The sequence below is a fragment of the Camelus bactrianus genome, chromosome 6 (genome assembly GCF_048773025.1).
Source record: "Camelus bactrianus isolate YW-2024 breed Bactrian camel chromosome 6, ASM4877302v1, whole genome shotgun sequence".
In the NCBI taxonomy this organism is placed as follows: domain Eukaryota; kingdom Metazoa; phylum Chordata; class Mammalia; order Artiodactyla; family Camelidae; genus Camelus; species Camelus bactrianus.
Window position 1 is genome coordinate 23,195,562 of NC_133544.1, and position 27,816 is coordinate 23,223,377.

A 27,816-nucleotide genomic window follows, 5' to 3' on the forward strand; every position below is an offset into this window, starting at 1 on the left:
GCCCTCAAGGTGTAGAAACCGGAGTATGGCCAGAAGACGAGGGTTCTAGACTGGATTCAGCTACTGTTTTCCTGTGGAACATCCAACAGATCACTTCCCTCTGTGGGCCTTGGTTTCCCAATCTATCAGCCGAGGTCTTCACACTGGGTGAGCACCCAGTCCCCCACCCCCACTTCTGGCGCGCGCGTCCCTTAAAGGAGGCTATCAGGGGGTCAGGGTCACTACCTCTGAAGGTGAAAGGGTTAAAAGTCACCCTATTCCACCGCATGACCTGCACCTGTGGGAGCAGGGTACGCTGGCTTCGCCCCGTAGTGGGCCTCCCTGGACCCGGCTCTGGGCGCCCCCGCCCCCGCACACACTGCAGGAAGGATGCTGCGCCGGAGTCTTTGGACCGAGACCCATGGGAGTGGGAGGCAATGGCTGGGGAGGGTCAGCTGGCCCAGAAAAAGTGACACTATTGCTCATTGTTGTGCGCGGGCCCAGGACTGCGGAGACCCAAGGCACGCCCTCCCCCCCCCCCCCCCCCGAATGGTAGCCCTGAAAAGGTGCGAACCGGGAGCAACAGGGAGAAACTACTAAAATGAGACAGACAGTGATGGGTGCTTTAAGACGCGTCCCCTCCCCTCTACCAGGAGTTAGTGTGAAAAAGGCCTGGTGAGTAAATGTGGATTCCTGAGACCCAGCAAATAGATTCGATTTCTTAGGTCTTTGCTGTATTTCTTACCTCCCCTGGGCTGGGACTGAGAAGGCTATAGAGAATCCCGAGGTCCTGTGTTCCCCATCTGTTCCTTAAAGTTGTCCCTGTTGTGTGAATCCTAGGTCTTGTAGCTCCAGTAGCAACCTCTTGCTGCCTCCAGTGTCAGAAACCAAGGGTGATCAGTGATGGAAAGGGTCAGTGGACTTCAAGAAAGCGAGTTAAGAAGGGATCCTTTTAAGATGACTGAGGCAAGACATTCCAAGTATGTGAATACCATCAGGGACCAACAAGTACTTCTTCAGACACTGAGCTTTCACCGTGCATTTTTGCCTCTTGTGCTAGCTGCGTGGTTGTAGTGGTTGTAAAATATGTATACAAGTTCTTTACTACTTCTTTCGAAAGATGGGCCCTAATTCTCCTCCCTTTGAATGTGGGCTAGACTTAGTGATCAGCTTCTTATGAATAGAATGTGGTGGAAGTGATGGGATGTACCCCTTAATCCTAGGTCATAAAAAGGAGACATTCATCCTGTCTCTTTCTTACTCTCTCAGGATGCCCACCCTTGGAACCCAGCCACCAGGTTGTGAAGAAGCCCAGGCCACATGGCAGACGTGACATGGGATGATCTGGCTACCTCTCCCGCTAGGCTCTCAGATGACAGCAGGTCTCAATCACCAGATTGGTGGTGAACTGAGATGATTCTGGCCCCCAGCCTTTGTCTTTCAGCCGAGGTCCAGGATATGAAGCAGAGACAAGCCAACCTTGCTGTGCCCTGTCTGAATTTCACTCCCACAGAAATTGGGAGTTAAGAAGTGATTATTGTTGTTTTAAGCCAGTAAGTTTTGAGGTACTTTGTTATACAGCATTAAAAAACGAATACTGTGGGTTTCCTGAAATGATAAATAGTAAAATTAACTTGGGGTATTCATTCAAACAGTAAGTACTTATTGAGCACCTAATATGTGCCTGGCTCTGTACTAGGCAATGGGGATACAATGGTGAATAAGAGGGACATGATCTTTGCCCTAGGAGGGCTATGGTCTACTAGTGGAGGAGATGGTTAATCATGATTCCAATAATGTGCTTTGCCAGAAGCTTAGTACAAGAAGCTATGGGTGGGCTTATCCTGGGCAACTTCTTGGTCAGATGGATTGCTGGGGAAAGAGGAAATGAGTTGGCCACAAGGCCAGCAAGATCTAGGCTAATGAGTTTTCTGGGCTGTGTTCATAAAACGAGGAAGGGATAGGTGTCAGGCAAGGTGGGAGGGGCATGCAAATAGGTTAGAAAATGGCAAAACTGGAAAGGGATGTGTCTAACTCAATCTTATCTTAGCTGAAAGCCCAGGAAGGGCAAAGGTCTTGCCCGGTGTCACACAGCTTGTGAACTGAGCCCAGGTACTGGGTCCTACATCAAACCCTCCCACGATTCCCCCACGCCAATACCAGAGAGCAACACCTCTAACAGACTCCTTATTTGGCTCAAAGCTCTTATGAATGTTATCTGTCTTCATAAAAACTCTGGAAGAGGTTAGGATGGGCTAATTCCCATTTTACAGATGAAGAAATGATGTTCAGAGAAGCTTAGCAACTTAAGTACTTAGTTCAGGAGCTGGCACATCAGAGCTTCTAGGTACTGGGGACTGTGCTGATGACAAGGAGGATGATGGTAATGGTGCTTATAGCTCACATCATATATCACTGTTGTGATCATTACACTTTGGACTAATGTTCTGGAAACTAATACACAGATGCCTAGTTCACATCATATATCTGTTGTGATCGTCACACTCTGGACTAATGTTCTGGAAATATATACACAGTGTCTTAATACCAATATCAGCATTGATATGAATCTGCTCCAACTCATTTTCTATTCTTGTGACACTGAAGCTAGAGTAAAATTCCTGAAAAGGCGAGTCTAGTTGACTTAAATTGGGTCCTGGGCTCACCCCTTGGCTGGAGAAGGGCACAGCAGCTTCATTAGCTGTCCCCAAGAGACTGGCAGGGGGCTGCCCTAAATGAAGATGGTATGCTATTAGTGAAAGAGGGGCATGGAGGTGCACAGATAAGGGTATGTTTATAAAGGGTAGACGGTCTGTGTTTGTACTGTCCATTATGGTAGCCAGAAGTCATGTGGCTATTTAAATTTAATTAACATTAAATAAAATTTAAAATTCAGTTCCTCAGTCACACTAGCCATATTTCAAGTACTCAGTAGCCACGTACGGTTTATGGCTGCTGTACTGAAAAGCAGAGATTATAGAACATTTCCATCATTGCTGAAATGTCTGTCGGACAGCACTGCTCTAGGAGTCTTACTTGGAATTCAGCTCTTCTTCTTTTCATCTTTTATTTCATACATGATGAATATGGAAATAGCAAAAATTCTGATGAGTCAGAGTTTATTTAACAAACATGTACTAAGTGTCATCCATTATTATAGGCACAAGATACCTGGGAAGGATGCTAGAGATCTTTTGGTCCAGTGGCTCTCACATGAGAATAATTCAGGTAGCTCTTTAAAGTACTGATACTCCACCCTACCCAGCAGAGATTCTGGTGAAATTGCTTTGGGATGGGGATTGCACACCCAGGGGTTGGAAGAGCTCCCCAGCTGATGCTATTGTGTAGCTGGGCTTGAGAATCACTACAATCTGGTTTGACCAGTGAAGTGAGCTGCTTTAGATAACCTGAAAACCTGAGTCAGTGTGGGTCTGACCTCCATTCTGGGCTTCTTACGACAGAATCAGAGTTCTCCATGCATTTGGCATCTGTCTGAATCAAATGTAAAATTCTTAGAGAAGAACAAGTCTGTTCTTCCTTAATCCAAAGAGAATCCAATTTACTTCTGATGAAGGACCAAAAGACCTTCTGGTTTTAAATCATTTCTTTTTTCAAATTGTTTGGGTGTTTTGTTCCTGAAACGGAATTTTTCATGCAAGTTGGTGAAATCCCTGTAGAAATAGCACACTTTTCTGAGCACCTAGTGTGGGTTGTTCTTTTAACCCCCAGGATACTCTTGGAAGGTGGGTTTTCCTGACATCAGTTTATAGTGAACAAACTGAGACACAAAAAGGTTGAGGATTATAGCTTGTCCAACTTGGCACAGCTGGGATTCCAACTCCAGACTTGGTCTTCTTTCCCCTTTGCCTCCCTGTGCCTACCCCACAGCTGAGAGTGCAGGGCAGCTGGCAGGCAGCAGTGTAGTGCTTTGTATCCACATGGGAAAGAAAGCTTTGTGCAGGTGAGATGCAGTCCTTTGTATGTGAGGGGAAGCCCCAGAGCTGATGCAACCCAAACACTGGGCTCAGTGAGGTTACTGGGGGCCTGGAAGGAAGAAGATTCAGGAATAAGACAGGGGAGGATTTGGAGTACAGTTCTCCTTTTAGGTGATGATTGTGCCTGGATTCCTTTTATTAAGGGATTTTGGAGAAAGCTGCTAAGAGCAATGTTGTACCTGGAGCAGTTAGCTCTTAGACACCTAGCAATTATCATGTGTGCTTGGTATAAGCATTATCTATTCTTGGCCTGGATTCCTGAGTGCTGGCAGAGTGTCTGTGTCACCATGTATCTTTGCAATCTGAGTCCCTGCCTGATACTTCCTGGGTAGCCTGGCTTGGCCTTGGGAGGGATGAGAAGGGCAGGACTATTGTGACGATTCCAAAGAACTCTAACAGCGGGGGAGATAGTGCTCCCCTGCCATTTTCTGGGGGCCACCTAGTAAAGTAATAGGAGATCCAGGCCTTGGAAAGCAGCAAGAGCTGGACTTGGAATGTATCAGGTTTGTCTGTATGGCGTTCAGCAGATCTATATGGGAGCGAAGCCACCACTGGCTGTGGAAAGAGCATAGAATATCACAGCCAGAAGGACTTTTCTCGTCCAGGTTTCCATTTCATAGTTGGGAAACTGAGGCTCAGAGAGGTGAAGGGACTTGCTTAAAATTGCACAGCCTGTTACTGGCTGGGATCACACTTTCAGTTCTCCCTCCTGGTCCAATATGCCTTCCCTAATAGCTTCTCTAGCAGGGAAGCTGGTAGTAGATGAGCCCTTGAAAGCTTTGCAGTGGAAAGGGATGGAGATGATCTTCTAACATTTGTGTGTATCAGTGGGTGGGTGTGGGTGGGGTGTGTATTTAGAAAGGCTCGTTCAATCTGGAGAACTGGGTGATGGCCCCTCTCATTTTCCCAACTCATACTCATCTAGACTTGCATCCCTCTTTTGTTAGGAAACTGTCATTTCCTTGATGTTTTTCTCCATGTACTATGGCAGGTGTTTGGCTACTGACAGGTTATTGAGTTGGTCAGCTGGGAATAGCCGGATGGTGGTAGTTGCTCCCAAGCAGCAGCCAAGGCTCTGGTTGTCCCAGAAAGAATCAAAGACTAAGCTCAGTCTCCCTGCTCGCTGGAAGGGCCCATGACTTGGCAACAGGGAGAAACAGACACTGTTCTGAGATATTGGTGCATCCTGAAGACTAGATCAAAACCATTTACAAGTTGCGGGACTCTAGGTCTAAGAGGTGGGCTGGGTTTATTTCTTGAGCCTTGGCTTCCAGGCAGGACTTCACTTTAGTTCAACAGTTTCTGAGCACCTTCTATGTGCATGGTACAGCCTAAGATGCTGTAGCCAATATAAAAATATACAGCACATGACTGTGGCCCTCTGGGTTGTACCTAGGAAGACATGACCCTACAACTCACTGAGCACTTACCATGTGCCAGGTGCTCAACACAGAGTATTTGATGTAATCTTTACCATAACCTTGCAAATTTGGATTCTAAGTTCCATTTTTTCAGACGAGGAAGTTTCTCAGAGAAGCTAAATGACTGTCTCTGGGTCTTAGCCAATGGTTGGCTGAGCCAGGTTTCAGAGCCTGTGCCCTTTCTACTGTACCAGGAGGCCACCAGCTAACCACAGCACCTGGCAGAGTCAGGTCAGTGCCCCAACACAGGCTCAAGCGAGGTGTATGAAGAGCATAGAGGAAGGAGAGATTCGCTCTAGTCCAGGCCATGATGTTTGGCTTTAGGCACTGTTGGTGTTGGGGCGTGCACTTCGTTATTGTGAGGAGCTGTAGGATGTTTAGTGGCACCCAAGGCCTCTACCCACTAGAAGCTGGCAGCAAGTCCTCACTTGTGACAGTCACGCCCAGCTGGGAACCACAGATTTTAGGTAAGCAGTGGCCTTCCACCTGGGCCTGTGAGGATCTTATTGAAAAGACAGGGATTTTGGCAATGAAGAAAGGAAGAAAAAAACTCACTTGATTAAGTGTTTTCCCTCTTGACAAAGAGCTTCCACTTAGATTTTCCAGTTTGGTTTTCCCACTGGCCCCGTGGCTCTCTCTTCGTGCATACAAAGCAAAGGACAGCCATGTCAAGTTGCCATCGGACCTCAGTGCAGGCTGGGGGCTTCTTGTCGGTGGAGCAGGTCCTCTATAACCAGCGTCTTCCCAGCCTCTGTTAGTTCAGCCTGCACTTAATGCCCATTTTTCATCCTATGGCCCCTGTTTCCCTTCCAGGGGGCTTTTCGGGAAATATTTCATCATCAACCACCACCACCACCACCACCACCACCACCAAGTACATTTATTTGGGGAGTGGCTCTATGTTAAGGGCTTTATAACAGTCAACTCATTTAGTCCTCACAGCACCCCTAGAAGAAGGTGTTCGTATCATCCCTGTTCTACTAGGGGAACAGGCTGGAAGAGGGGTAGCAACATGCCCAAGTCACACCTCTGCTAACCCAGCCCTGGCTGAATCTCCTCCCTTAATCGTTATGCTCTACTGCCTCCCTTGGGTGCACTTCCACCATTGGATTGCCTCTGGGCTTTGTATTCCTCTGCAGTAGGTTCCCAGGAGAGTGACGGGCAGCAGCCGGCTTGGCAGTGGTCAGGTGGGATGGAGGGTGTTGGTCCATGGTAGTGAGAAGTGGCCCTACCCACCCCATCAGTTGTGCAGAGGAAGGGAAGGCAATGTTTCAGGCAGATCCTCCCCCAGTGAAGGGCAGTTATCGGGCTTGTGTGGCATTCAGCTGTCAGGGAGGGCTTCCTGTGAACAGGGCAAAGCGCCCAGTCAGGCTGCAAGACAAATGCACGGCATATGTGCTCCAGATCAGCACACAATGGGCTTGTTACTTTGCATCTGCCAGCAATGAAATAACACTCCATTATTGCAGGAGGCAGAGAATAAATAAACACATTTAGGGCTGGGTTCCGAGGTTGTTTTTCCTTCATGCTAATCCCTTCTCATTGGGGTCATGGCCCCTTTGGGCCCATTAGTTCTGAAGCTTGAGGGTTTTAGTCCCTCCAAGTCAGACCAGCAGGTACCAACAGGCCCTAAATGAATTCTCTCAAGGAATCTTGACTTTCATGTTCTGTCCGGCTCACAGAGGACCCTTGTTCCATCTCTTGGTGCTGCAGAGAGACAAGGAGTGAGTGATGGACAGCTGAGGCATCCCTGGAGATAAGAGAGAAGGGTGGCCTGGCCTGGCCTGTTCTCATCCGTCACAAGCAGGCTATGTTAGAGACCACGTAGACCGTCAAGTTAGGACGTTTCAACAGAATTAGGACTAAAGCAACATCTTGGTAGAGTTTGATGGAAGTGGTAAAGCAGTGCTTCTCAGACTTGAGTGTGCATCAGAACCTGGGAGGGGGTCCCTAACAACACGCATGGCTGGGCCCCACCCCTAGAGTTTCTGATTCAGCAGGCCTGGGTGAGGTCTGAGAATCTGCATCTTTAGCAAGTTCCCAGGTGATCTTGCAGCTGGTCTGGGACTTCACTTTGAGAATCACTCTGCTAAAGCATACTTTTCAAAAAGGTAAAAACAGCGCTCATACATATATAAAATGAATTTGTGTTAATGATTTATTTACTTAAGTAATAAGAGAACTAGGAAGTTGTTAAAGCCAGTTAAGGGGAAATTTGAGCAGATCCATATAATCACTAATACCGAAATGAATTTGCCAATGGATGTAAAACTAGTTAATATCCTACAGGGCAATGAACTGGAATGGGGTGATTTTTTTTTTCTAAAAACCAATGTACCTCTACTGGAGAAATTAATTTGCATTTCTATGGCTAAGAAAAATTTGCATTACTCCCAGTTTTTCTACACCTAAACTTCTATCCTTACAGGGTTGTAAAATAGCCAAGTCTGTAGAAAGACAATCATAAGTGTGCATCCCTCTGGAGTCAGATAGTCTCCAGACAGCCCCTGGATCACTTAGAGAGCTTGTAAAAACAGCTTGCTGGGTGCCCCCGTGCCCAGGAATTTATGCCAGGGTTAAGGAGGGGATTTGGAGCTCTAACTTCTTAAAAAGACTTTCACCCACTCTTTCTGTTCTTTGCCTCACCTTTACCCTCACTTCCAGAAGTGTCTGTTGCCTAATGTTTGGGGCAAGCTACATTCCTTCTTTCCTGAGCAGTATTTTAGTAATTAACTTTCTCTGCTAGCTAAGCTGTTTACTAATTGGCCATCTACTGTCCAGCTTCCAAAGTTTTGTGGCTGTCATTTCCTCTCTTGTTGCTTTGTCATCAAGGGTTTATGATCCCCCTTTAAAAATCCACATCCCTGCATTGTCATTATCATAGTTTCAGAAGGGGGTGGAGCACGCCACCTCCATTATCTTGCCTTCTCAGCCCGTGACAGCACTCTGAGATGTGCTGCAGCCTGATTATCATTTTGCCTGTTTTGTAAGTGAGGAAACTGTCTGAAAGAATTTACTTGACCCGGAATCTATTTTTTCAGATCTTATTCCATGTTCTGGGCTTCTTTCACGGGAAGGAGCTGTAGCATGTTCTGGTGTTCCAAAGCACTTTCAGATCGTTTCTCCCATTGGCTCCTCATCACAGCCCAATGAGTCAGGCAAGACAGGTGTTCGAGTCTTTTTTTTATGGCTATGAAGACTGAGATCGGGAAGGGGAAGGGACTTGCCCAAGGTCATACAGCTTAGTGTGCTTTGAGCCCACTATTTTGAAGTTCAAGTTCAGGGTCCTTTCTCCTGCTGACTTTGGAATAATTTTAAATACATCTTCAGATGGTAAAACATCCAGTTACTCAACAAGTATTTATTGAGTGCCCACTATATACCTGAAACCACACTAGGTGCTGGGCATATAACAGGGAACAAGATGACTGGGGGTAGTGGATGCTGCCAGTGTCACCCACATCCCTGTAGCCCATCTCAGAGGTCACCTGCAGACAGTTCCTGTACGTGCTCACAGCCTCCTGCCTCTCTCAGCCTGGGATGCCAGGGAGTTAAGATCCTAGGAGTGACCCTCAACTAATGAGGGTGGGAGTTGGTGGATAAACCCCTGAGCTTCCTTATCCTATAGTGGGAAACTTTTGAGGCACATTTGATACAGTATATATGAGGGACCCCAGGACTGAGTCTTAATTACCCATAGTTTTAACCCTTCGTTAACAAACTACGGCTTTCCTCCTTTCCTGTCATTTCCGCATTTGCTCACCTATGTTTCCTGGATCACTTCCTCAATAAGTAGCCTGTTCTCAAATCCCTATCTTAGGGTCTGCTTTTGAGGGAACCCAAACTAAGACCCTGGACTTCTAAAATCCTTTTGATTTGCAACTGATAGTCCTGTTCCCTGCCCCTCTCCACCTTCCCTGGGGACACGGTCATCTCTCTCCCAATGGTATAAGCTGCAAGAAGGAAGGGACTTCTGTTGTTCTGTTCACTGCTGTATCTTGGGTGCTTAAAATACTGTCTGGCATATGGCATATGCTCAAAAAATATTGTTGATTCAATGAATAATGATTATTGCTACATTGATCAAGGAGGAGGTATCCAAGAGACTGGGATGGAATATGTGGGGGTGAATAACAGCAAAGTCTTCTCCTTTTTGTGTTTTATAAGTACTCTTAATATCCAGACGATTTCATTCTTGGCTATCGTCTCCTCCAGACTGCTGGAAAGAGGAAGGAGGCGAGAATCCGAGTTGTGTCTGGGGCAGGCAGTGCTTGGCAGGAGGGGGAGGGTGCGTGTGAGGTGGGGCTCAGAGGAGCACGTGTGAGTCACTAGTTCAGACTGAGAGGCAGCTGAAAGTGAGGGCATCAGCGTTGCCCAGGTCTGGTCCCAGAAAGAAGCCACGTCTGGCCTTAGTCTGCTCTGCACATGGGAATTCTAATGGAGACAGGAGGAGCGCAGAGAGGCTGAAGTAGGACCTTATCTCCCACTGAAGGCTGGTCTAAGCTAATTTTCAGCAACAGTTTCAGGAGCTCATAGGTTGAATGAGATCTTATGTCAAGTGGATCAAGTCTCTGAGTTTTGATTGAATGATGTGCTTTTTTGAGATCTTTTCCCCCCTGAGGCCATCTGGTGGCTATTGGGTAAAATTCAAACTCAGACTGAGAACTTGGTTTTTTCTGAATTTATTCTGGGCCATTCTCTTCTTGTCCTCTGATGTCAGTTTTTGGCTGTTTCTGGTTCTGTAGTGTCAGCATCTTGGTTAATCAGTAGCTACTTGGAAAGATGCCTTACGGGAGTGTAGACTGGCTTTCCAAAATGATGTGTTCAGTAGTACTGGTGAGACAGACTATCTCAGATTTGTATAAAGTTTTACATTTTGTAGAGTACTTTACCTAGGCATTATTTCCTTTAATTAGTACCTTTAATTTTTGCCCTTTACAATCACCTAAAAACATCACCTATCTAGGAATAGATCTAACAAAACATGTGCAAGACCTCTTCACTGGAAACAGCGTATTGTTATTGAAGGAAATTTAGAGAAAGCCTAAATTAATGTAGGGCTAGACCATGTTCATAGATTGGGAGACTCAGTGCTGCAGACATGTCAGTTCTCTCCAGATTCATCTTTAGATTCAGCGCCATCACAGTCAAGGTACTAGCAGGTTTTATTTTGTGGAAATGGACACGCCGATTCTAAAATTCATATGGAAATTCAAATGGCCGAGAAGAGGAAATACAGTCTTGAAGAAGAAAAAGAAAGCTGGAAGATGTATGCCAGCAGAATCAAGACGTATTATAAACCTGTAGTACTTAGGACAGTGTGGTATTCCTGCCTCTACCCCATTTTGTTTTAATTTTTCCTTGTTTGTATGGTTCTGAAGGCTGGGATGGGGCATGTGGGAAGTGTAGAAGTCCCAGTGCACATCTCTGCTTTTGTTCAGTTGCTTAACCAGGCTGGAGTAAGTCTTACCATGGGATTCATGCTACACAACAACCATCACCAGGGACTCAGGGCCACTGCTGGAGATTCAGGAGATCCATTCTCCACCCAGGAGCAAAGTACCCCTTTGCTTAAGACTCTATGATGATTTCCCATTGGAGTAAGAACAGTTTCAGCTCCTTAACTGGACTTAAATAGTCCTACACATTCTGGCCCCTGCCTGCCTTTTCAGCCTGACCTTTGTCTGCCCTCACCTACCCTTTCAGATGCCTTCAATTCCTTAGTGACTCACAGACCTAGATTCTGACCATTAGCACAAGAAGGAAATAAAAATCAAGGAATCCCATCACTCAGAAAGCAGGGCTGAATTATCTAATAGCCCCAGGAGGCATAGAGCCGAGGGTCTATGAATGTTTCAATTTTAATTTCTCTTGAAATAAGAAAAATGAGCATAATAATAATAAACATATAACAATGAACCTAGTCTGGATTGTATTCATCTTTATACCAATGCCATCATAAAATATAATTCTCAAACTTTTTTTTTTTTTGTGAGGCAGTCCGTGAAGGCAAAGTGCCTGAAGCCCACAAAATCATACTGTAGAGCTGGCAGAAATAACCACCTTTAATATTTTGTGGTATATCCTCCCAGTGCCCTGTATCCTATTCAATAGTACACATATTTATAATATGTATATTTATATCACTTTTATAGAAATGTGATCGTATTTGCTTAGTTTTATAACTTTTTTTAACAACATATTGATTGTGCCTTTCCATGTCATTGTAACCAGACGAGGCTGATACGGAACCCAGGTTCAGCTGTTCGCCATTCTAAAGGTCAATACTTGAGAGACAAGTGTTGGTGGAAAAGGAAAAGTTGCTTTGTTCAGGAGGCCAGAAACCTGGGAAGATGGTGAACTAATGTCCTAAGACTGTCTCCAAGTTGCCAGGTAGGAGACAAAGGTTATAAAGGCAACGTGAGGAGGGGGCTGCAGGGTGCGTGATCAGCTTGTGCTCAACTCTCGGATTGACTGGCATCAAGGTGAAGTTTCGAGCATCCCCAGTCATCTGGGTTTCAGCCAGTCTGGGGTGTACGTGGTAGCAATCAGCATTTTTCCGCTGGTAGGGGTCTGCTTCCTGTAAAAACAACTTAGGAATGTGTGTTGTACCTTTATATATTTCTTTTAGGGAACTGGGTGTTCAGTGACTCTGCTATATAGCTGGTTTATAGTATAAATTGTTACCAGTTTCCCAGCTCAACAAGTATTGTTTCTACATCTTCTTATATCTTAGACATTCACTCCTGGCCCAGCCCTTTGAGACTCAGGGGGTCCCCAGGGACTAAAGCAAAAGCCTTTGCTTTGAAGGACAGAGACATAGGGGCTTGTATGCAGTTTCACTTCCCCCTTTTTCCCTGATATTCTCAGTCTTTAGGGGAACAGATGTTGGACAAGAAAAGGAGTAATATTTTTGGTACAGATGTTAGTCATAAACTCAGCAGAGGAACTCAGTTTTAGTGGGACTCGGCCTATGATCAAATGCTCTTCTAAAGTTATTTTTCTTTATTTTTTATGTTTAATATTATATTTTAGAATTTATAAATTTATTTACTTTTATTTTTTATTTTATTTTTAATTATAAGGTAATGTAAACATCATTCTTAATGCATTCATGGTGCTCCAATAAATGGATATATTGTAATATATTTAACCTACTTTTGCTGTTTCCAGGGTTTTGTCATAATAATGGCAGCAAGCAAAATCATTGCATTCACCCATGATTGTTTACGTGGGATAAATTCCTACGTGTATCATTTTGAAACTTGATACAGTATGCATAATTTAACAGTGGATGAGTATGAGTGCCAGGTGGATCATTTCTGATGATATCTGTAAGACATCCCAGGGCCTTGACTTACCACTGGGTGACCCTGCAGCAGCTTCTCCTTGCTTCAGGATGGACATCTCTGAGTGTGTGATCTCTGGGAACCACCATGTCCCCAGGTCCCATCTCAGCATATGATGGAAACTCAGTGACTACTTGTCAAATGAACAGATGGATGAAGATATAGTTGGTATGAATGTTAGTCCATAAACTCAGATGTTCAGGAGTATTCAATTACTTTGTGTTAAATCAACCTGGGTTTATCCCAGGTGTTGAATTGCGGGGAAGTTAAATTTCGGTAATTATCGGGTCTCCCCTACAGCTTATACAAAGATCTTGAAACCTGAAACACTCAAGCCGTCTCTGAAATACTGTGTCCCACTGGCCACTCTTGAGACTCCTGTGTCTCTGTTGCATGTTCTCTTCAGGTCCCTGATGTGTCGTTGCCACACTTGGGGCAAGGGATTCTTGAGAAGACTTGAAGCCTTGGTGTCCAGGGCTCGGCACCCCTAGGTGTCCCAGATAGCCATCTGTCCCTTCAGATCTTGCCAAAAAGAGATGCATTGTGCCCCACGGCATCTGGGGGATTTTCTCCTGCTACTTTTACTCCCTAATGAGGACACACCTCTTCACTACATTTCCTTAGCTCTTGTCTCTCCCCACCCCCCCAAAAATAAAGGAGGCATTGACTTGAAGCTCTTTTGCTTTCTGCTCTGCAAAACCCAGAAAATAAGCAACTCCGAAGGATCTGGCTACCTGCTGGAAATCAGAGGAAGCATGAATATAGTGGAGAACAAACACAAGTTATAATCTGCTGTAGATGGCATCGTGAAATATTAACAGTGATACTTTAAAAAAGAGAACCCTCCTTGTAGTAATTGAGCTGCCTTTGGGACATGCTCAGTAGTGCTGCAGCTCAGCACTGGGGGAGGGAGAAGTGGGACTCTGTGGTCATTTAAGTAACTTCTGCATTTTGGTAACAAGTACAAATGCCACATATGCATACTAGGCAAAAAAGGTGTTTTTCCTTATTAATTTTTTTCTGTTCCCCTTCACCCCCATTTTGGGATTGAAATTCTCCTCTGCAAAACAGATAAATGCACATATATTCGTGGAGATTTCATATGGCTTTGAGTTATGTGGGAGTGAGACAGTAGGAAACGGTATGATTTTGAGAGGAAGCTAGTGTTTTCTGAAGGCTTTGTTTTGGGTGTGCCTTAACTGCACCTGCATTTCTTGCAGTTTCTTACAAAGAAACTTCCTTTTGAGAGTCAAAATGTTTCAACTAAAATTATTTTAAACCAGAGGGAAATATTTGAAAGCTCAGCCTTTGTTCGCCCAAAGAACATTGTTTCACCCACAGTGATTGAAATAGTAATTTCCTCTGGGAAGCTTTTGCCATTGAAACCAACTCTGATTTTGGAAACAAATGTTTTGGCATTCAAGCTTTATGACTTCTCCTACCAGCGCCCCAGCCGTTTATTGTACTACTGTGATAGTAATGTTCTTTGGATTTGAACAGGGAAGCCTGCTCTGGCTGCTATGGCTAGTGTTAAGAGGTGGCATACTTTCGTGGGGAGGAGCAGACCTGTCACAGCCAGGCTGCCTGGGTCTGCCGTCCTCACTGTGCCTCTTCCAGGCTGGAATCTTGGGCAAGTTGTGTACTTGCTCTGAATCTCAACTTCTGTATCTGTAAAATTATTTATGAAGATTTAACAAAGGGCCTTGTGCTTGGGATAGCAGACTCTCACAGTGGCTGTGACCAGCAAAGACTTGTCTCCTTGACCAAACTTGAGTCAGGCCCCTCTGAGCCCACTTCATGACTAGGCCCTGATCGTGGCCTGTCCTGGCTGGGGCCGCATAGCCCAGGTATAGTAGCAAGAATCCTGCTAAGTCAGTCTAGAGGGAATCCCCCCACCCTTGATAGCTGATCACCCTGGCTGCCTTGAGCAGGAATCCCCACCTCTGATGTCTCCTCCTGGTGATTCTCCATCTGCAATACCACCTCCCCTCCTGGCTCCTTGGCTATAAATGCCCACTTGTTCTTGTCATATTTGGAAGTGAGCCCAATCTCTCGTCCCTGTTGCAGTAGTCTTAATGCCTGCTGTGACCGTCCTACGGAAAATCTTCCTTACCCTTTCAACAATTGTCAGAATAATTTTTTCTTTAACAGTAAGGGTGCCATGACTGTTTCCTTCCCGAGCATTTGGTGGGGCTTTCCTCGTTCTGGTGGGTGTCCTCCAGGGGAAACATTGACCCCAAGGAGGCCTTGGGCTGTGGAGGGTGGCCCCAGGGCCTCTCAGGGACTGAGGGAGACTTGGATCACCTCCGGTTTTAAGGGCTCCCTGTAAATTAAAAAATGAAGAGCAGAGCTCAAACAGCATTATAAAATTTGTGATTTGTTTTAAATGTTTGCCTTCAACAGATTAGCCCATTAAACACAAAGGACATGTTGCAATAAAACTGGGCACGATGATCACTGAATTGGTGAGCCATTCTGACTCATAGCGCCCTGCAGCTGCGGTGACCAGGATGTGGGCAAGCTTCAGGCTGAAGGTTGAGCGTCATCTTCTTAAAATGCAGGTCTGTGCTTCTCAGTATTTCATTTGGTGGTCTTTGCAAATCTAAATTTGAGCTACTATGTGAATGAGAGACCCTGGAAACAGCCCTCCTAAGCCCCCTGCAACAGACCCCCAAGCAAGAGTTGACCGAAAGGACCCAGGCCTCAGGTGCTACAGTTTCCCAATTAGTTCCTCATTTGTTTCCTCCTGTCTGATTTTCCCTCCCCCACCAACCCCGCTCCCCTCCTCTTCAAAACCCTCCATTCTCTTATGATCCCTTCTTCCCCTCCCCTTATTTCCTTCCTTCCTCCTTTTGAAAGTTTGGTCCTCTAGGGCATTGGAAAGGACTGGAATCTGGGATCTGGCTGGAGGCCAGCAGAGGAGAGGGGAGCACCTGTGGGTTCACATCAGGGTCGCATCCGCTGCTGCCTGGGAAGAGAGGAAGTGAGGCTGTGTGTGCTTCCCTGCCCCCATAGGCAGACCTCCCCTCTCCTCATCCCCTCTGGTCCCAATTCCTGGGATGTGGTAACACTCAGAAAACACAGATGATAAAAGCATCAACAGTATCCATCACCCTAGCATTGTTTTGTCGAGGATTGCTCCTTGTTGAGGAGTTCCTTATAACCCCAATGCAAGAAGTGGCCATTTCTGGAGTGGCCACCCCCAGTGGGAGTTTGATTAGTCTGAGCTGAAAGCAAGGAGAAACTGTCCTCTTGGGCCCAGTTTGAGGAGAAATCCTGGAGCCTCCTTGGCCCTGAGTGTCTGTCCGTCTGCCTGCAGCACCAACTCCCCGCACTCTTGCCCCCGTTTCTTTGTTTTTTAAGTTTCAGGGTCTCTTTGGAGCCAAGATCCTAATGGTGCCAGGGCATGTGGTCCTGGTTATTAGTCTTCTAGGTCACTCCGGAGCTGTCCCTCAGGCTTGTCCACGTGGCCCTGGGGAGGGTGGGGCTCTCTGCTGCTTTGTGTCTCAGAGACTCGGAGCCCCCTAGGCATTCCTCCACCTAGGGGTCTGCTGTGGGCATCCCTAGGGCTTTGCTCCATACCAGGGCACAGCCTTCCTCTCCCCTCCGACACCAGCCCATTGGAAGCCTTTCCTGGCCTTTTTGGTCGTTACCTGTAGTCTTCTGTGTTCTTCCCAAGTGTTGAGACTTCAGGGATTGCAAGCTGAAGCTCTCAGGAGGCTCTCAGCTTTCTGCACTGTCACTGCTTCCTTGAAGAGAAGAACTGGAGCTGAGGATCTGCTTAAAAGGGGCCGAAGGTGAAGTGGGCAAATAGCTCAAAAATGTGAGCCCACTTCTGAGCACTCGTCCCGTGGTACAGTGCCCAGCATGCAGGAAGTGACTGTAGAAAAATGAAGGCGTGAGAGGATGCATGACTGCAGGGCACCTGGCCTGGGGCTGTGGCTCCAGCTCCCATCCCAGCCCCTGGCTGACCTACCCCTGTGGGTCCCAGTGACCTCATCCACAAAGGAGTCAGGGTGGGGGGGAGGTTAGATCATTTCCTGGATTCCTTCCAGCCCCTCTAACTCTAGATTTTGTATCCACATGGGAAAAAAATACCATCATCCCACTGAACTTGATCAGAGCAGGAACTCTGCTGAATAATTCAGGCTTACATACACAATTGCCTCCAAAGATTTTCTCCTTCTGTCAAATGCCATCTCCCTGAAATCACCAAAACCAGCAGTTGATAAGGCAAGGCTGAGTTCAGTGCTCACAGTGATGGGAAGAAGCACCCGCAGGGCCTGGGTACCTCCCACAGCAGGAGGCCAAGCTGTGGGTTTTACTGAGACTTTGAAGACTGGCTTTAGGTGGCTCTTTCAATGTGGAGGTCACATGTTTGATTGGGATTGGTAAGAACTGGGATACAATATTAATAATTTTCCAAAAGATAGTTATTTTTCCAAGGAAGCTAAAAATCATGACTCTCCCACAAATATAAATGAATTCATGTTAAAGTCTTTATTTAGCTCATTATTAATGAGAGTTGGGCAGATGTTACAACCAGTTCAAATGAGAAGTCAAAGAAGCATACATGTATAGGGTGTAGTGGAATGTGAAGTACATTTCTGAACAGAAGGAAATTGGCATTTCCCTTGGGGGATAGGAGGCAAGTCAACTGAACCTCCACAGGACAGAATTTATAATTTATATAACAAGAATTATGTGCATTGCTATCACTTATCTATGATTTACAGAGTTGTAAAATAACTCAAAGGCAGTGAAAGGGTCCCCATAGCATCACAGTCAGATGGTCGGGAGAGTATCCTCTAGATGATGCATAGTTTTCCATTGAAGCATGATTTTTTTCCCCACACAATGTTTTTAAAACACTCAATATTTGCAGGGAGTGATCCAACACATTGGAACTGATAGTCTACTTGGGGATTTAAGGCACAAAGACCTGAGCTAGTTCCCTTCATCATTCTGATCGGTGACACATTGATTATAGTTCCTCCAAGTGACATACGGTATTTACAAATTGGATTCCATCATAAAGTTTTCCTTTGGGGAAAAACAAAAGTTTCCACTGCTTTAAAAACATTTGAAAACATGGACGCTTGTCCATCCGCTGCATTTTATAGAAGAGAAAATTAAGCCTCGGAGCAGACAAGTGGCCTGCTGTAGGGTACACAGCTTGTTAACTGATCTCGGGTTGGAAGATGGGGTTTGAGGGCCAAGAAGGCATTCTTTTTGGTGTTATTAGGTGACACAAAGAGCTCTCATGGAAGGAAGGACTTAGGAAGCAGGCTGTGACAGATGGTTTTCATCTCCTGTGTTCTGGGAAATCTGCTACCATCCTTCTAATTGGATGTTAGGAGCTTCAAGCAAATTCGCCATCTATGTTGTATCATTGTTCAGAATCCCTAATGATACCTTGGAATTTGGCTTCAGTACAGTGTAGAGGATGTTCATTAAGGGTGTCGACAGGGACACTCAACATTTGTAAAATTCTTTTCAGTAATCGAAGTCCCAACATTGTCCGGGTACGTTCAGGAAGCACGCTCGCTACCAGCTGAAAGATGACTTAAGCTCAGAGGATGGAGACCGCTGACTGTGAGTTGTTATTCTGCTGTCCCAGTTTGAATTTAAAGCTTTACGATCCTTGCTTTCGTCAGCTCGAGGATGCTCCTTGCCGATTTACACCCAGGGCTTAATTCACCAAAGTTGGAATGATCTGCTCTTGGCATTTCATAACCAATCTCAGTTTTCTATCTCCTGGCCATCGTATTGTCAGAAACCTCATATTCTTGTTTGCTCGACCAGTTTATAGAGAAGCTTTGTCTCCGCAGACAGATCGTGGTTCCATCTGGCCCTGCCACCAAAAGTCTTGTGATTCCAGATGGAAAAATCCCCATCCCCCCACCTATTTCCAAAGCGGCCCCCACCCTGATTGTTTTATCTACAGCCAGCAGCACAAATCCTCCACAAACAGTCTCTGTAGGGGTGGAAAGAGCCACTAATGAGGGAAACAGCTCATCCCTTCTTCCATTCTTAAGCGCTGTGCTGTATGAAATGGAAAAATTCACACAAGTGGCTGGATTGGTTGAAATGAGGAGCTTTAGGGCAAAGAAGCTGGGGAGGTCTTACCTTTATCAAAGAAGATGTCAGAAGAAAAGGCTATTCTTACTGGCAAGAAAAATTATTACTTTCCATCATGGCTGTAGCTATTCAACCATCTAAACCTTTTTTTTTTTTTTTTTTTCTTTTCAAAAGACATCCTTGAGGAACCCTAAGTATTTAGCTGGAATCTTCTGGTAGTGGCCAGTTTTCTCCCTGTGTGTGTGTTTGTAGGAATAAGAGGAATTGAACTGATTTCCCTTCAGCACTGTCCTCACTCACCTGCCAGCTGAGAAAGAAAAGGGGAGGGTGAATGGGAGGGGAGAGGGAGAAGGAGAAGATTTCTGAATTTGTGGAGTAAAATTTCAGCTGCCCAGAGAATGCGGGGAGGTGTGTCCACTCCTTCCATCCTTCTTTCTCTGCCCTGGGCCCCTTACCACTTCCCCTGGAGGCTCTGGGACCTCCCTCTCACCACTTATTTCCTCCCTTCTCCGGTACAAGGGAGCCCAGATTTTTGGTAATCTGTTGACCGGGTTGAAGTGTATCTGAGCTCTGTGCTCCCAGAGAGCCAGGGAGCTGGGACGGTAGAGAAACTACAGAGGAATATGTTCACATAGTTTATTCCCATCCTGCCCTTCAGATGAGACCTGTTGTCCACTCTCCTCCCAACTCTCTTGTCTCTACGAAACCCCAGGCCCTCCTTCCTTTTCTCTGTATTAATGAATGGCCTCCCTTTTGCAAGAGCCTGAATGAGGTCATCTCCTTAATTACCCAGTGCCTCCCTTTCACACTGTGCTGCCTATCCTGGGAGTCTGAAACAGAACCACATACACATGTGGAGTTAAGAAGAGGAATTACCCCAGCTGGTCTAGACGAAGATGTGAACAGCATCTAGTTAATGGGCTGGAGGTAAAGATTCTTTGAAGCATGTATTCTCCTTCTGGCTGTGTTTTTCACTTGAAAACCCCAGAAGCAGTTGGCTTAAGAGGGAGTTTATTAATATGCCTATGAAGGAAAACAAAAATCCACACTGTGTGGGGCGGGGGCAGTGCAGGAGGGGAGGGGTGCTGGAGACCCTCTTGGTGAGGGGGAGATGTGATTTTGTTCCCTTCACAAAGACCCCTGGTCGCCTGCTGACCCACTGAACGCTGGACCACTTCCCATTCAGCGCTGGTTTTCTTAAGAGTTCCTACGGCCAGGGTGGCTGGTGTTTGTACAAATTTGCCATTTGTCAGAGGTGGTTCCCAGAGGCCTGCAAGACAGGGACTTTTGTTGGGGTATGCTAGACGAAGTTGGCTTTTCAAAATCAGGAAGCTTTTTGGCTTGTTAAATAGAAAAAGGCGGGGGAGGGAATAGCTCATCAGTAGAGTGTGTACTTAGCATGCATGAGGTCCTGGGTTCAATCTCCAGTACCCCCATTAAAAAAAATAAAATAAAAACTAAATTATCCCTCCTCCCAAATAGAAAAAAATCAGTGGTCTCTTTGGCCCTAGTGTGAGAGACCTGGGGAAGCCATTTAAAATGCTCACTTAAAAATGCTGCTTCAAAAAATATACAGTGAAATACTAATAACCAATAAAGCAGCACTCATAGTCTCAGCATTCAAACATAGTGTAATAGGTGTTTAACATTTTCACTTTCATATATTAGGTTCCAGTCTCAAATTTTTACAGTTGGTGTCAGTACTGATTTATGTCTTTACACTTTTAACATTATGTCTTATAATCATTTTATTATTATATACTACTCTATGGTACAATCCCATTGAGTTAATGGGGCATATTTTATCATTGTTAAAGCTTTCCCCTGATTTTAGACATTCAACTTGTCTTTTTTCTTTTTCTTTGCCAGTGTTGATAATTCTGAAATTAATATTGTTTGATATATAAATTTCTGCTTCTGAAGAATGAAAGATAAATAATAGAGAGATAATCATGGGGTTAATTAAGCTCATACAACAGCAGTTCTCAAACTTTTTGTCTCAGGACCCCTTTACACTCTTAAAAGCAATTGAAAACCCCAAACATCTTTTTTTTTATATGAGATATTTTGAATTTGCCATATTATATTGGAAATTATAACTGAGAAAAATTTAAATACTTATTACTTTATTTAAAAATAACAATAAACCCCATTGCATGTTAACATAAATTATTTATTTTTATGAGCAATACCTGTATTTTGCCAAAGTAAGGAAATGTGTAAGGATGGTGTTGTTTTACATTTTTGTAAATCTCTTTAATGTTTAGTTAACACATTCTCATATCTGCTTCTGCATTCAGGCTCTTGTGATGTGTTGTTTTGATGGAAGTATATGAAGAAAACCGTCCTCACACAGATACGGGGTAGGAAAAGTGATGGGGAACCCTTAGGGGTCCTTGGACCACACTTTGAGAACCATTGTCCCACAACATTTGTGGCACTCTGGTAGGCATTTCTCGGATATATTTTGCACTCAGAGATTGATGACAATATAATTCAACGTTGTGTTTTTTGAAATTGAGGACCTGAAGAGCAGGTCCCTGGGCTAAAGTCACCCTGCTGGTTACAGGGACTCCACTTTAATTTATTCCAACCAACTTGGACGCCTCATCTGTCCTTTTGTCAGTTGTTACGTAAGGCTTCTGGGAGCACAGAACTGCATAAAGGATCCCAGACTTCAGGTTGCTCACCAGCCAAGGGCTGGCCAAGCTCACAAGCAATTGCAAGACCAAAACCAGGCAAACAACCCACTCCATTTGTGGAAGAGTTATTCTGTGTGTATGTGTATGTGTGTGTCAGTGTTAGATACACACAGAAAAGTGCACAAATCATAACTCAGCTGGACACATTTTTCAGAAACTGAGCACACCTGTATCATATTTCTTTTTAACTCAGTTTTTGGATGGCTTTTGTCAAGATGCTGGTGGAACAACAGAAAAGCAAGCTGGCCTGGGAGAATTTGTAAACCCAGGATCTACGGACCTCTTGGGCTCTTTTTCTTCTTTTGTAAAATTTGGCCAAGAATTCTTCTGTAAACATTTGACTAAAAAAAAAAATCTCAACAAGTTTTTGTCCACACTTAACATTCTGTGAGTCTAAATGGGGATACTTTGGAGGATTGGTTTGTTGAAGGGCTGGTTGGGGATCTCTTTTCTGTTAAAATAGGGCTAGCTGGGGAATAAAGTAGGAAGCCTGCCATCTAGTGGTGATGATGTATATATGTTGCTTTTTGCTAAACTGGGCTGAGTTTTCAGAACCAGTCCTTTTCTCCTACCACCAACTTCCTTAATTACAAGGGTTTTAATTGTGTCACAGTTAAAATACTTAATTGTATTAGCTACATTATAATAAGTGAAGGGAATACACTTGTGGTTTGACTGACCACAGGAGAGGGGAGGCCTCTAGCATCCATAGTTAATTGCTCCAAAATGCTGCCTGCAGACTTTGCCATGCCATCAATGCGTACTTTGGGCAGACCAACAGGCAGGCTGAAATTATGAGTACCATAAGATCCTGTCTCTGCCTGAGGATTGCAGACTCCAGGGAGGGACCCAGCTGGAGTTCATTCTTAGAGCATATCTTTAAAAGAGAGAAATTGTTGGCACTCCCCCCAGCCCACTGGCTTTTGGGTATTTACTCATGAAATGGGCTGTAATAAAAGGACAAAACTCTGGGTGGAGGCCCTGGACCTGGAAGAGGTCTGAGTCGAGGAGCAGCCCAGGGCTGGGTTTCAATGGAAGAAGGGGCTGGGTGCTGGAGTGCAAAGACTGAGGAACCAAAGCAGACAGTCTGTGGGTTCTTAGGAGTTATACCTCCTTCACATGTCCCCACTCAAAGCCTTGTGGTGAATCAAGGGACACAATCTCAACAGATAATCCATTTCTGGCACAACATGACCAAGGTTTGGAAGGGGAAACTTAAGAATTGTGGTCCTCAGCCTTGAGATTAGAAAGAAACCAGCCTATAATACTATGTGCTTGGCCATTGGGGAGGGTATAGGTCAGTGGTAGAGAGCATGTTTAGCATGCAGAAAGTCCTGGGTTCAATCCAAGTCCCTCCATTAAAGATAAATAAGTAATAAAACCTAATTACCCCGCTCCAAAAAAAATTAAAAATAAAAATCTATTTTATATATATACATACGTATATATATATAAAATATGTGTGTGTGTATGTATGTATATGTGTGTGTGTGTGTGTATTTATATATTATATATATAAAATACTATGTGTCTGGCCAAAACCTTTTCTTTTTAAGTAAGGATAAAAAACACTTTTGTGTCCACCTGCCTCTTAGGGGGATAAATAGGAATTTGTGAGATGTTGGGGCAAGGAAGAGCGTCTTTATTTGGAAAGCCAGCAGATTGAGAAGATAGTGGACCAGTGTCCCAGAGAACCATCTTAACTTGAGTTAGAATTGAGGCTTCTTCTATACTAAAAAGGGAGGGGGTGTGGCCTGTTGTTGAAAACTTCTTGGTTCTGGAATCCTTTGTTCCTGCAGCTGTGCATGTATATCTGGTCACAATGTTCCTATAAACCTCTAACAAGACAAATGTTATTCTCTGTTCTGCAACTTTTTTTTATCTCTATGTGGATGGAAAAAGCATTATACCTTCAAAGGTCAGAGCCTTGAGAATGGGCTATCCTGTATATTTCAGGCTTTCGGCAACATTCTTTACTTATAGCAAAAGCGATAGAGAATACAAAAGTTAGAGAAACAAATCCAATATGGAGTCAGATTTGTTCTTCCCTGATACATCAGGACCTTGCTTACCTCCTGGGCAGGGGGCTACAGGACACAGGCTCCTTTGGATTCTGAGCAGTGCCTGAGTGTGTCGTCCATGTACCATCAATAATAAGACAAGGTTGTCTATTATCACTGCTAATGTTGAACAGTTTTAGAGATTCTCACTAGTGAAATAAGAAAAGAAATGAAATGGGCCCTATGAATATTACTAAAGAAGGGAAAATTATCTTTTTTATTAGGTTGATTGCACACCCAGCCTAACAGCAAATGATTAAAATTAATAACTATTAAAATTACTAATAGAATTTTGAAAGATGGCTATATACAAGGTAAATATACAAAACCAATAGCTTTTTTCTATACTAACAAGTGGGTATAAAAATATAAATCCTTCTAAAATTAATATATAAGTTTAATGCTCTTCTAATTAGAATCCCAATATGTGTGTGTGTGTGTATGTGTGCATGTGCGTGTGCCTAAATCAGGATTAAATGATTTTCAAGGCATACCTTGCTGATCAGGTTGTTTAGATTTCTATGTCTTTGCTTAATTTTTGTCCATTTGATCCCTCTTTTACTGAGAATGGTGTGTTAAATTCTCCCTAGAATGTATTTCTGTCTATTTTTTCTTTGTTTTTCTGCTCTATATAGGAAGAATGTTTACTACCCCCACCTAAGGATAACCACCATCTTTGCTTCTACTTCATAGACTAATAATTTTGCCTGTTTTGTCCTTAAATAAGTGGAATCATATAGCACGTGTGCTTTGGGGGTTCTAGTTTCTTTTATTTGACATGGTGTTTATAGGATTCATCCATAATGTTGCAAGGAGTTATATAGATTGTTAATTCTCATTGAGGCATTTTATCCCATTGTGTTTATATGCCACAACTTATCTATCCTTTCCGCTATTGGTGCGCTCCTGGCTGGTTTTGAGTTTAGGGCAAATAGGGTTGCTGTGAACATTCTTGTACGTATCTTTTGGTGCATGTTTGTGTGCAGGTCTGCTGAGTGGAACTTCTAGGTTGCAGGGTACCAACTGACTTTTAATGCCTTCCTCCTAAATAGGAACAGACAGCCAAGGTCACCAAATACTTGAGGAAAGCCTTCTATGTAAGGAAGACATAAGCAAAAATACATGAAGCAAACCAACCAACAAATAAAAATGTGTCTAGTATCTCCAGTCCCAAGGATTTTTGTCCTTTGGCATGGCCTGACCCTCCTGCTGTCTTCCTCACACATCAAGAGAAAAATCAGCATGGTAGTGGGTCCAGGAGCCATCATTGCCCATGTAGAATTTGGGGGCAGTGGGGTCATAGTGCAGGCGGGTCATGTTTCAGCACTTCTTTTGGAACTGGAGGCTGATGTAGTTTTCCTTTTGGGTTTTGGTGTCAAGCATGTAGAACATTTCTTCAATTTTGGTTGACACCATCCTGGTTACATACAGCAAACCATGTGCCATGAAGGCATTGCTGGCCACAGGTTGTTTTCCCAGAACAGGGATGGTTGGAAGGTGGTCTCATTGATTTTGGCCAGGACGATGTTACCTCTGGCTTCTTCCACTGCACGTATGACTCAGCAGCCTATGACATCATCAGAGATGTCCAGTTCTTGATAGGAGGAAGAATTGTAGGCAGGGCAATTGTTATAAACTGCATTTGGCAATAGGCTGGCTTGGGCCTTTGGGCCTTGTTAGAAGTGACATTTGCCTGGCACATAAAGTTGTAGTGAAGCTGGTTCTTGTCATGACCATTCCAGAGCCATGTCCTTGAATTAACAGGCCTGTGGAGATGACAGCACTGAGCTGTTTTAATTTGGTGTCATCTTTGTAAAGAGAAGGACTAAGGATGACAGTCAGGGGAAGAACATACAATGCTCTGATACAACGCCTTCTTGTCTGGTTTCAATTAGGGGCTTTTCCCCCAATCTCCATTTTTTAACTGAATAGTGTGGAGAGTGGAAGCCTGGCTGAAATTGGCGATGCCTCCATTGGCATGGAAGCTGGGGGTGTGTGAAAGGAATGGCCTTAGGATTTGTAATCATGGAGCAGACATGGAGTTGGCCTGTGGCAAGTGGTTCTAAAGGTGTTGGGAGGGAATGGTGGAAGGAAGGAATGTGACCAGTGATCACTTCATCTTGGAAGGGGAAAACTTTGAGAGGGGAAATATTACAATGTAATTTTATGGGTGCTCATTCTTTGGGATTCCCAAATCTTGGGTTCTCATTGGGTTATTGTATTAATCATTTGGACTGCCATAAGAAACACCACAAACTGGATGGTTTAAACAACAGAAATTTATTGTCTCACAGATCTGGAGACTGGAAATCCAAGATCAAGGTGTCAGTAGGTTTGGTTTCTCTGAGGCTTCTCTCCTTGGCTTGCAGGTGGCCACCTTCTGGCTATGTCCTCACGTGGCTTTTCCTCTGTGTGTGTACCCTCCACAGGGTAACCTGTGGACCCTCCAAGTACATCCACGTTGTTGCAAACGGCAAAATTTCATTCTTTTTAATGGCTGAGTAGTATTCCATTGTGTATATGAATCATAGCTTCCTTTTTTTAATTAGTACTTTCAATTACTTTTAAGTTCATATTAGCTTTTTAAAAACATTTTTTATTGTTTTTATAGTCAATATAGTTTTTTTAATAGTCATTTTACAATGTTGTATCAAATTCCAGTGTAGAACACAATTTTTCAATTATACATGAACATACATATATTCACTATCACATTTTTTTGTGTGTGAGCTACCACAGGATCTTGTATATATTTTCCTGTGCTATACAGTATAATCTTGCTGATCTTTTCTACATATGCCTGTCAGTATCTACAAATTTTGAACTCCCAGTCTATCCCTTCCCACCCCCTCTCCCTTGGGAACCACATGTTTGTATTCTATGTCTATGAGTCTGTTTCTGTTTTGTATTTATGTTCTTTTTTTTTCTTTTTTTTTTTTTTAGATTCCACATATGAGCTATCTCATATGGTATTTTTCTTTCTCTTTCTGGCTTACTTCATTTAGAATTACATTCTCCACGAGCATCCATGTTGCTGCAAATGGTGTTATATTGTCAGTTTTTATGGCTGAATAATATTCCATTGTATAAATATACCACCTCTTCTTTATCCAGTCATCCGTTGATGGACATTTAGGCTGTTTCCATGTCTCGGCTATTGTAAATAGTGCTGCTATGAACATTGGGGTGCAGGTGTCATTTTGAAGTAGGGTTCCTTCTGGATATATGCCCAGGAGTGGGATTCCTGGGTCATATGGTAAGTCTATTCCTAGTCTTTTGAGGAATCTCCATACTATTCTCCACAGTGGCTGCACCAAACTGCATTCCCACCAGCAGTGAAGGAGGGTTACCCTTTCTCCACAGCCTCTCCAGCATTTGTCATTTGTGGACTTTTGAATGATAGCCATTCTGACTGGTGTGAGGTGATACCTCATTGTAGTTTTGATTTGCATTTCTCTGATAATTAGTGATATTGAGCATTTTTTTCATGTGCCTATTGATAATTTGTATTTCTGCCTTGGAGAATTGCTTGTTTAGGTCTTCTGCCCATTTTTGGATTGGGCTGTTTGGTTGTTTCTTATTAAGTCATATGAGCTGCTTATATATTCTAGAGATCAAGCCTTTGTAGGTTTCATTTGCACAAATTTTCTCCCATTCCATAGGTTGTCATTTTGTTTTACTTATGGTTTCCTTTGCTGTGCAGAAGTTTGTAAGTTTCATTAGGTCCCATTTGTTTATTCTTGCTTTTATTTCTATTGCTTGGTTAGACTGCCCTAGGAGAACATTTTTGAAATGTATGTCAGATAATGTTTTGCCTATATTTTCTTCTAGGAGGTTTATTGTATCTTGTCTTATGTTTAAGTCTTTGATCCATTTTGAGTTTATTTTTGTGTATGGTGTAAGAGAGTGTTCTAGCTTCATTGATTCACATGCTGCTGTCCAGTTTTCCCAACACCATTTGCTGAAGAGACTGTCTTTATTCCATTGTATATTCTAGCCTCCTTTGTCGACGATTAGTTGACCAAAAGTTTGTGGGTCCATTTCTGGGCTCTCTATTCTGTTCCATTGGTCCATATGTCTGTTTTTGTACCAATACCATGCTGTCTTGATGACTGTAGCTCTACAGTATTGTCTGAAGTCTGGGAGAGTTATTCCTCCAGGCTCTTTCTTTCTCTTCAGTAATGCTTTGGCAATTCTAGGTCTTTTGTGGTTAAACCACAGCTTATTTA

The 27,816-nt window shown here is 43.9% G+C and overlaps 1 long non-coding RNA gene across 6 annotated transcripts in view; it reads left to right on the plus strand.

Annotated features, from left to right (window-relative positions):
- LOC105063392 (uncharacterized) overlaps positions 1-27,816 on the plus strand; it is a 203,475-nt gene that overhangs the window by 1,430 nt on the left and 174,229 nt on the right. For 5 of the 6 annotated variants that reach the window (XR_012507438.1, XR_012507440.1, XR_012507441.1 and 2 more), the window contains exons 1-5: positions 12-147; positions 1,249-1,532; positions 11,630-11,788; positions 15,148-15,305; positions 18,245-18,339. This is a non-coding gene — a long non-coding RNA (uncharacterized LOC105063392). Of the gene's footprint in view, positions 1-11; positions 148-1,248; positions 1,533-11,629; positions 11,789-15,147; positions 15,306-18,244; positions 18,340-27,816 lie in introns of those variants that run through there. The other variant, XR_012507442.1, reaches the window with a different exon arrangement.